This window comes from Pinus tabuliformis, chromosome J (genome assembly GCF_031772625.1).
Source record: "Pinus tabuliformis cultivar Carrire ecotype Pingquan chromosome J, CPIR1, whole genome shotgun sequence".
Lineage (NCBI taxonomy): Eukaryota > Viridiplantae > Streptophyta > Pinopsida > Pinales > Pinaceae > Pinus > Pinus tabuliformis.
Genome location: NC_142295.1, coordinates 378,241,280 through 378,250,904, shown reverse-complemented (window position 1 = coordinate 378,250,904; position 9,625 = coordinate 378,241,280). Strand labels below are relative to the sequence as shown.

At 39.1% G+C, this 9,625-nt stretch overlaps 1 pseudogene across 1 annotated transcript; it reads left to right on the top strand.

Annotated features, from left to right (window-relative positions):
- The first annotated feature begins 2,627 nt into the window (after positions 1-2,627).
- Positions 2,628-6,514, top strand: LOC149227308 (pentatricopeptide repeat-containing protein At1g11290, chloroplastic pseudogene; annotated as a pseudogene). Its single transcript, XR_016247776.1, has 2 exons — positions 2,628-5,223; positions 6,022-6,514. The product of XR_016247776.1 is annotated as a pentatricopeptide repeat-containing protein At1g11290, chloroplastic pseudogene (transcript).
- Positions 6,515-9,625: the final 3,111 nt, after the last annotated feature.

Sequence of the window (9,625 nt, the reverse complement as noted above, 5' to 3'; positions counted from 1 at the left end):
AGCATTTTTGCATTCATTCATAAGAATACAATTAAACATAGAACACAATCAAACTCGATAAGAAGTTGATTTCACTGGTGTCTATCCTTTGAAAGAATGTCAAAGATCTCCTACTTAACTTGTGTGGATTAATCACCAAGCAAAACCTTCTTTGGTTGGAAGGGTGGGTTGAACAATTTGGGTAGACTTGTAGGTGTTAACTACTTTTTTAGACTCTTCTTTAGCAACCCTTTTCTTTCTCACATCTATCTCTCAACCAACTTGCATTGGCCTTTGATTTTATTGGAGTGAAATATTCTAGTTTTTTATATGGCTTTTTGGACCCTTCTCTAATGTTCAAGTACATGGCGCAACAAAGAAAGAAGTTTGATTCTCTTTTACCTTTATCATTCCCACATAGCCTACACAACCTCTTCTCTTAGGATTCTTTGGGTTGCTCCCATCTTCTTATTTCACACTATAGCTTGTGGGAAATTGTTCTTAGTTGAGTCATCACATGTTTTTCATGTCATGATGTTTTTAGCATCAAATAGTCTTGAATTTTGATTTCTTTTTACTTGTTGAAGTTTTCTATGTAGTATCGTTGTTTTATATTGTTATGTGTTTTCAATTTCCCCTTGTTGTACCATTTCTAAATATGGTTTTTAAGTGCTTTTTTATTTGTTGGGAAATTGTCTCCACTATGTCCCAATCCTTAAGCCAAATTCTATGCTATATGTCCTATTATTTCTTTCGTCTTCTCAACTCCTCTTTCAACAATTTTTGTTGAAAATGTCTCAATATTCATTGCTTTTTCCCCTATATAAGTTTTTTAAGAACCTTTAACTCTATTTGGTACAATCTTAGTTCCCTAAGGAGTATCTTGTACGAGGTGTTGTCATTCACTCTTAAACTAATTGTTATTAGTGTTTTTGTGCCCATACTAGCCGCTTCCACCTATGCTTGGGTATATTTGGTCCCAAAACTTCATAGCAATACAAAAGAGCTAGTGTAATGAGGGTTTGGAAGAAGGAATGCTACATCTCCCAATTCCACATATCCACTACCTAAATCTATTTTGGAGTAGAAAGATACCTTTTTGCCCCTCAGAGGCTTTTCCTTGGGCACATATCCCAACTCATTTTTTCACAGAAATTCAATCTCAATTATTTGTAGTCTCAATTTATTTTCAATGATTCTTTGGTGAGATTAATTTGGGGTTGCATTTTCCTTTTCTTTTTGGGGAAGAACCTTTCTTCCTTGGTTTTACCCTTGTTCATGGACATCCAACCTTTGTGCAAAAGGTCTCTAAAGCTTTAAGATGTGCTTGCAACTTATGATTTGTGTGATCCCCATAAAACAAGATTGTGGTTATAATTTTAACTATATGGCATGCCCCTTGAAAGATAGATGGAAATGTGCAAAAGTTCTCTAAAGCTCTAAGATGCACTTGCAACTTGTGCTCCATAAAACAAAATCTTGATTATAATCCTCACTATATGTGTGCCCACAACCTTTATGTTTATAAAAAAAATGTAAAAAATAATGACAACCTCACTTTACAATAATATCATTATAAAAACTTTCCAACAACCCCTCAACCATTCTAATTTTGTCTTTCATATATTCATATAACTAGAAATTTCACCAAAAGGTGAAAAGGAACGCCAAAGCCAATGCCCTGAAAACTTTGCTCCGGAGCCAAACCCGACAATCGCATCATCGTCGTGGGGGGCACCAACAATTTCACCTACGAATTCTTTCCGAAAAATCCCAGTGAGGGAAAATTCGCCCTGCCTTTCCTGTCTCAAACACGAACCAATGCGCAGGTGGAGAACAATCTGTACTCATTTCTTCACTTGTGCTTGCACGACAACCTGTTCATCTTCGCCAACAGGGACTCCATTCTTCTGGACTACAAGAACAACGTTGTGGTGAACTCCATACCCTACAAATTTTACAGTTGGAAAGCTTCAGCCGAAGACCCATCTTACACTATTCTCCAGCCACTATAACTTTTGTCTCCTCCACTTGTATCAGCTATGGCGTCGCTTTCAACATTGTATTCTTTGTCGCTGCCACTCTGAACTCTACCAGTGTTGTCCAAGTGAACATCTACGTTCCTTATTTCTTTGGAGCGCGGATGTGAGTGTGAGAGTGGGATTTTGTTACCCGTTCAAAGTGACGGATCCCGGGTGTGTCTGGCATTCGTGCCAACATCGCAATCAGACAATGTTAACACAAGCAATCACCGTCCACGTATCATATTTTAATAGGATGAAAGATGACGAAATTGAAATTCATTGATTCACTGTAGTGAACAATATTTACACATCAAAAGCCATAGAGAAAACGCCTTCGGCGTAATTAATAAAATACTGCATTCCAATTCTAAAACCCATTTCTTTGGATATCTTCCGCAACTTCTCTTTTCATACCATGCTAAAAGCTTCTTTTAAATGAAAAGACTATGCCATAAAATTGGCTTCACTATCCCAAACTTGTCTGTCTTTTATGTTGGGAATGTGATGTAGTGCTTTATTCCTTACCATTTAAAGATTTGGTTCAAAGATGAAAGCATTTTTTTTCACATAATAAAACCTCTTCGAGTCTTCCCATTACGATGGATACCATAAATCAAAATTTCCAACGGTAATAAAATAATTTTTCATTCATTCATAAATTTGTTTTTAGCATCTGCGTGCAACGGGGACACACATTTTGCAGCGCAACACACATAACGCCTCCAATTTCATGGAGTATGCAGTTCAGGAATACGATCTACATATCCTACCACCACAACAAGGTAAGCGCGTTCCCAAGGCTTATTCACACAATTGCACAATGTATGGAAAACCAACCATTTGTACTGGACTGCAATGGCTATGCTTCTCTCTTACAGGACCGCGCCAACAGGGGAGCCCTGAAAGAAGGCAAGCAAGTCCATGCCCACATGCTCATAACTGGAATCGAGCTAAATGTATTCTTATCTACATCACTTGTAAGCATGTATGCCAAATGCAGGAGCTTTGTGGATGCCAAGCTAGTTTTTGATAAAATACCTAAACCAAATGTATTCTCATGGAATGCACTGATAAGAGGGTACATTGTGCATGGCCATTGCGAGGAAGTACTTGAACTCTATCATCAAATGCAAATAACAGGCACACAGCCAGACAATTTCACTTTCCCGTTTGTTCTCAAAGCTTGTGCTGATCTGGGGAACCTGCAGCGGGGTAAGGACATCCATGATTATATATTTGGAACTGGGTTTAAGCCAGATATTTATGTATGGAATGGGCTTCTTTCGATGTATGTTAAATGCGGATGTATGGAAGATGCACGCCAAGTGTTTGACAAAATGTCTCGAAGAGACATCGTCTCCTGGAATACAATGATTGCAGGTTATGCCCAGAATGGAGAGTGTGATCAGGCATTGAGGCTTTTCCGTCAAATGCAGGTAGCAGGAGTACCATACAATTCAGTTACAGTTGCGAGTGTTCTTCCTGTCTGTGCTTCTGTAGCAGCTGTGAAACGGGGTAAGGAGATACACGGTTGTGTAATTAGGAATGCATTTGAGTCGGATGTATATGTGGGTAGTGCCCTCTTGGACATGTATGCTAAATGTGCAAGTTTAGAGCATGCATTCCAAATCTTTGACAGAATGTCTAGGAGAAATGTGGTCTCATGGAATGCAATGATTTCTGGGTGTGCTCAGAATGGGCATGCAAAGGACGCCTTAATTCTTTTTTGCCAAATGCAATTAGCAGGGGTGGAACCCAACTCGAGCACCATTGTAAGCATCCTATCCGCATGTGCCAACCTTGCAGCTTTGCAACAAGGCAAGGAGATCCACCATTACCTAATAAAAAGAGGATTCGAATTGGATGTGTTTGTGGGGAGTTCCCTTATAGATATGTATGCAAAGTCCAAGTGCCTAGAGTCTGCTTGCCAACTTTTTATAAACTGGCTGAAAAAGATGTTGTGTCATGGAATGCACTAATGGCTGGCTATACCGAGAACGAACATGCTGCTGAGGCTTTGAAACTCTTTTGTGAATTGCAACTGGAAGGGGTGGTACCTGACTTAGTCACCATTGTAATTGCTCTATCAGCGTGTGCCAAATTAGCTGCTGTACAACTGGGTAAACAGATCCATGATTATATCATCAGAAATAGATTGGATTTTGCTATATCTATAATGAATGCCCTTATAGACATGTACACCAAAAGTGGGAGTATAGAGCTTGCAGGCCGTGTTTTTGACAAAATGCCTGAAAGAGATCTGGTTTCTTGGAATGCAATGATTGTGGGATATGGAAAATATGGCTATGGTAAGGAATCTCTTGCGCATTTCTATCAGATGCAACAGGCTAAAATTAAGCCAGACAATGTCACATTCACCGGTGTTTTGAATGCATGCAGTCATGCCGGCCTAGTGGATGAAGGGTGGAAATATTTCCATTGCATGACTCAAGATTATCAAATCACACCCGTGATGGAGCACTACTCATGCATGGTTGACCTTCTTGGGCGTGCAGGTCACCTAGGCGACGCATATTACTTCATTCAAATGATGCCACTAGAACCTAGTGCTGATGTGTGGGGTGCTTTGCTAGGTGCCTGTAGAAATTATTGCAATATAGAGCTAGGAGAAAATGTGGCAGAACATCTTTTTGAGTTAGAGCCTAAAAATGCTGGTAACTATGCTCTCTTATCAAATATGTATGCTGAGGCAGGCAGATGGGATGATGTAGCAAAGGTCAGAACAATGATGAAAGGCAGGGGCTTGATAAAAAGGCCAGGATGCAGCTGGATTGAAGTCAATACTAGGAACCATGTGTTCTTTGGAGGAGACTGATCACACCCACAGTCAGAGAACATATCTGCCATGTTGAGAATCTCCATGTAGATGAAGAATTCAGGGTATGTTTCTGACGCTTTGCGATATTAAATGGGAAGAGGTTAAGGTCTATATTCGATTGCACATGAGCTTACAAACACATGCCCTATAGAAACTGTTTAAATCACCTGCGTGAAGGGTGACATCCATAGTGCCACCACACTCATCTAATTGTTGGGTGAGAATTTTTGTGATGGATGCTCACAGTTTTCAACATTTCAGGGCTACATTATGTCATTGTGGGGATAGTTTGTGAAGCTTCTTGAACAAACAACATAACAAAATACCAGAGTACTGGTGCAGCTTAATGCAAGGAAACAAAGATGACATTGGTTCTGCAAGGTAATTATGACCTGAGTTTGGAAAGGCATGTTTCACACATGGTGCTGTATGCATTTTGTTTTCATGTGTAATAGTTATTTCATAGTTGACAAGAAGACTAAGGACCATTTTGCATAGGATGATTAACACAAGTACAAAGGATCATTCACATTGCAATCTGTTAGAGCTTCTGTTAAAGGATAAATTTGGACAAACTGCCATTATGCACAGACTGATCAATTAGCATAAGTACAAAAGATGTTTCACACTGTAGTCCGTTAAGAGTTTCTTTTAAATGATAAATTTGGACAAACTGCAGTAAATACTGTATTCGCTTCAAGTACTGCGTGTGATACTTTAAGAATCCTATGCAAACATACCTTATGAAATATATTTTATTATTGATTCTTTATGCAACTTCAAACTTGTGAGTAAAATCTTCTAAATACTGGACAATGTGATTTGACATCTATATGACTGTTTTTAGGTCGAAAGGAATTTTTGGAGTTTGATGGGTTATTAATAAGATGGGTACATGAAATGCTTGAATATATTTTAGTGCATGAGTAATTCTGACTTTCATATCTTTCTGAATGGTTATTCAACAATTTATGTATGCAGGACTGTGTATTCTTATCCAGTATGCCTATTCTACTTATTAGTTTGAAAGGAAATATATAAAAAGTGTTAAAGTGGAAATGTTTTTTTAGTCCAAACTTGCGTAGGATTTTTTGCTGTCCTATTTTCTTTAATCCTTGTTCAGTCTGCTACTTAACACTGAAATGGATCACTAATACACTATGTTTGTTGGTGCTGCAGGAATTGTAGTAATTGACTGCCAAGTGCCATGGTTTTCTCGCAACAATAATTTACCTAGCCCCAGTTTGTAATCTATTCGGTAAAACTATGTTATGCTATGGAAGATTCCGAATGCAATTTTCACTTTGAATGGTGCTACAAAAATGTATGTTCGTGGATGAAAGAACAATTTCTGTCAAAAAGGATGTAGATTAAATGTTCAAAACATGCACTATAAGCTTGCTATCTGTTACTGCAAAATAGCTCGAGACACCTAAGGAAAAGACGTTGGCACATTGTGAGTAAAGGAGGATTAGGACCAATATGGTATGGTAGCTACAGTTAAATAAAGCAAAGATGTCGATAGGGGTTGAGTTGATTGGTAAAGCAGGGTGTTGTTATTTGCTCCACCACGGTTCAAATCACCCCAGTAGCATGTTTCCCCTTATGAGCCAGTGCACCTGTGTAAACAGACCGTTTATTGTGGTTGGGGTAAGGTGCAGGTCCTAAGCAACTTTGGCAAAATAGATATCCCCTACTCACGGCTGCTTAGATGAAGGAGAGCCACTGTAGGATGTGAAGCATACTCGCTTCAAAGAAAAGATTCTATCTTTTCAAAGGAACATGGAAGGGTAGAATGATATTTTAGGGCAGAATCCAGAAACAGGATCCAATTTCTCTCAGGGAATGAGGTAGAGCTCCAGCAAAGGCTCAAAGTCATGATTTCCAGCAGCCCATAAGTGTAAAAGCTGTCTATATTTAAGGATTCTCAGAATGTGAGTCCTAGTTTTAAACTAAAGTCATTGGTAAAGTCAATCTGGTAAATTTCATTTTCTTAGTGAATGCTTCCAACGAGTGTGAACTGTGAAGTAACCCTGTTTTGCAATCAGTAGTTGAAAACTGACAATGATTGAAGTTCATGCATAATTCAAAATGGCCATTCTTTCCATCCTATCAACATTTACAACAATGGTTATTTAGTAATTAATCCTTGTTCCAAGCAAAAAAAAATTCTGCATACAGACCAAGCAGGGAAGCTATGTTCACATTCTCTTTTTAACTGGGTTTTTGAGGATATATTCTATGCCTAATTACCCATGGTAACTGTGGTACTCTTAGGCTAAATAGGCATTTTGGAGATCCATAAATAGGTAATATCCTGTTGGCAGGCAAGCCAAAGCATGCCCCCTTTAATTGATTCAAGAAAAGAGATATGGTAATAGACAATTGCAAAACACAAAGAAATTATTGAGTCATGGTCATGTTAGATTTTTTACCTTAGTTGCTCAGTGTGTTTTCTTCAGCGGTGATTCTGTTCCAGCTTCATTGCTCTGGGGTCCTCTGCACAGTAACAGAGACAGGGCAGTCTGTATGAGGGTGCAGATCTCTAGGGAGTAACTTGCACGGGGTATTGAGGAGAGCACAGATCTCATGGAGGAGTGTGCATGCATGCATACTGAAATTATCCTCCAGTTGGAGTACACCATCTCTGGTGATTGAGAGTTCAGTTCTGTGTATTTTCTGTTTGAATTTTCAGTAGTGTGTGTTTGTAGATTAATGTATTCAGTAGTTGCTGTTTTGATGGAAGCTTTTAAGTTTTAAGCTACCCAGGTTTATGGAAATCTTACTGAGTGCAGAACCTGCTTACCATGGTTTGAAAATTAACAAGGTATCAAGGCATGTGTAGGGAGATATAAGTTGCCTATTAGAGGGTATTGTCAGAGGGTTTTAGTGGGTGTGATACCTGAGCTTCAATGATTGAAGCAGATTTGTGTCAGTGATTGGCATATGGACTTGTGACAGGTTGTGGGGTCACTGGGATGTGATGCCCTAGTTACTTCCGGATTGGAGCATTATTTTTGTGCTTGAGAAAGGTGTTTTGCACATGTGAGAGCTATCAGATCTGACCCATTGTCAGTGGATCTATTGTTTGAGTTTGGGTTTGTAGAGTTGTAGCAATGACTAGTCTCAGTCTCTAAGAATGTCACATGTTGGAGGGCACTTCCAACTTTGTTCTGTGGAAATGCAAACTAATGATGCTTTTGGTGGACGTAGATCTATGGAGTTTTGTGGAGACCAAGGTTCAAGAGCTTACTCCATTCAGTTAGCCAATCACAAGAAGATGGAGAAAACAAAGAGAATCACCATTTTGTGAAGGTCCACTTGACCCCTCACATCATAGAGAAGACAACAAAATGTATGATTCTTGGGTCACTCTATATCAAAGTGTGAACATTTCCTACAAAATGCTTTTGAAGAGCAACCTCACCAGTACTTGCATGAGCAATATTGATACTATGATGAGCTATAAGATGAAGATCACTGAGGTCAAAGATCATCTTGCAACCATAGGAGATAAGACTGATGAGCGTGAGTAAGTTTGGATAAATCTGAATGGGTTCTCATCATCTTGGGAGCTGTTGGTTTGAGGTGTATGTGCTTGTGATGAGTTGCCCACTTTTGAGAAATTGTGGGATGGGGTTCAAAACCTAGTTTTGATTGAGAAGGTGGGGAAATGAGGCAGGAAAGGAGGACATGGGAAGGGTCAAAAGGAAGAGTCAGGTCCTTTAAACGAGGGAAGAAATATCGGTGCAATATAAAGTGCTTCAAGTTCGGTAAGAATGATCTCTATACTTCTTAATGCCTTGAGAAGAAGGGGGAGGGTGAGTAGCTATAGTAGAAGTAATTTGTAGGGAGTGCAGAAGCTTCTGTAGGAGCAGATGAACTTGCAACCAGATTGGAGACAAGCTTTTCCATGGTGTCGTGCCTTTTCAATGACATTGTTTCTGGTGTCAGGTGGTATGTGGGAAATGTAGCTTATAGACACATGAGAACCTACATATCAGCCTTATTTAGACTAAAATAATGAGATTTCAACATGCAAGTGGAGCTTGGTGATGATGCCAAGTACTTAGTGATTGAGATGGGTTCTCTCTCATTCAACATACCAGCAGGATATATCTAAAGTGTATGGTTGAATTTGATGATCAGTAAATGGTTATAAAAAAATGCAGCCTTGATCCTATTTAAGTATTGGCCAAAGGAATACATGATGGTGGCCTTTATAGGTTTATAGGTTGCCAGTGGATCCTTTGAAGCATGGAGCTTTGGTGCATAGTAGTGACATTATGTGTGAGCTTTGGCACAAACAATTATGTCACTTACACTATGGAGCTTTGCATTTTCTGAAGGACATGGTGGTGGGACTGCCTAATTTCAAGGTGGAGAACACAAGAATGTGTAAGAGATGTGCACTCAACAAACTTGCCAATATTGCTTTCCCAAGCAATGAGCATAGGTTAAGAGGGATTCCTTATCTAGTCCATTTAGAGGTGTGGGGAACCATGTCATCAACTTCGCTCACAAGAATATCTATTGTGTTTCTTTCATTGATAATTCTTTTCGAGAAAACCTAGGTTTATTTTATGAAAGCCAAGGATGAGGTAGGTTCCAAGACTCCAAAGCTCTTGTGGAGAAGAAAACAATTAAGAAGACGAACACACTGAGATTTGATAATGGAGGAGGGTATTACCTCCAAGGAATTATATTCCTTTTGTAGTGTATAGTTGGGATCAAGAGGGAGTGAACAATGCCTTACAACGCATAGTAGAATGGAGTTGCTGAA